Below are 494 nucleotides of genomic sequence, written 5' to 3'. Positions count from 1 at the left end.
GAACTTCTGGCCAGAGAAAAAACACGTAATATGTAACCAACATTTGGAAGAATGTTTTCAAGATGACTTGGATAATAGCGCGTTGTGACAAACACCAGATACAGCACTGGGACTTGATCAACAGCCGATACCGCACCGTGACGTCACTAACCAGTAGGTGGCAGTAGTGTTCTTTGACAAACATGGATGCCTCCAGTAAAGCACATTCACATGAAAATTACTCTGAATTAGAAAAACATTATTAATTGAAAAGTATGCAATAATTCCATATTTAAAATATTTTCAGGACTTTTCCTTTAACGAAATTTGTCATGTGAATGAAGGCAGCAGGGTTGACATAAACATTGCTAAAAAAAAAAGAAAGTAAGTGAACAAAGATATACATTTCCTACCATAAGTATTGGTTTTATCTTATGTTGAAAAATAAAATAGAAACGGTTATGGTTTCCCAAAATTACTTGTTTTGTAATTATATAAATATATATATTTATTAT

This window comes from Cyprinodon variegatus, unplaced genomic scaffold (assembly GCF_000732505.1).
Source record: "Cyprinodon variegatus isolate N-32 unplaced genomic scaffold, C_variegatus-1.0 Scaffold565, whole genome shotgun sequence".
Lineage (NCBI taxonomy): Eukaryota > Metazoa > Chordata > Actinopteri > Cyprinodontiformes > Cyprinodontidae > Cyprinodon > Cyprinodon variegatus.
This window is presented reverse-complemented; position numbering follows the sequence as displayed.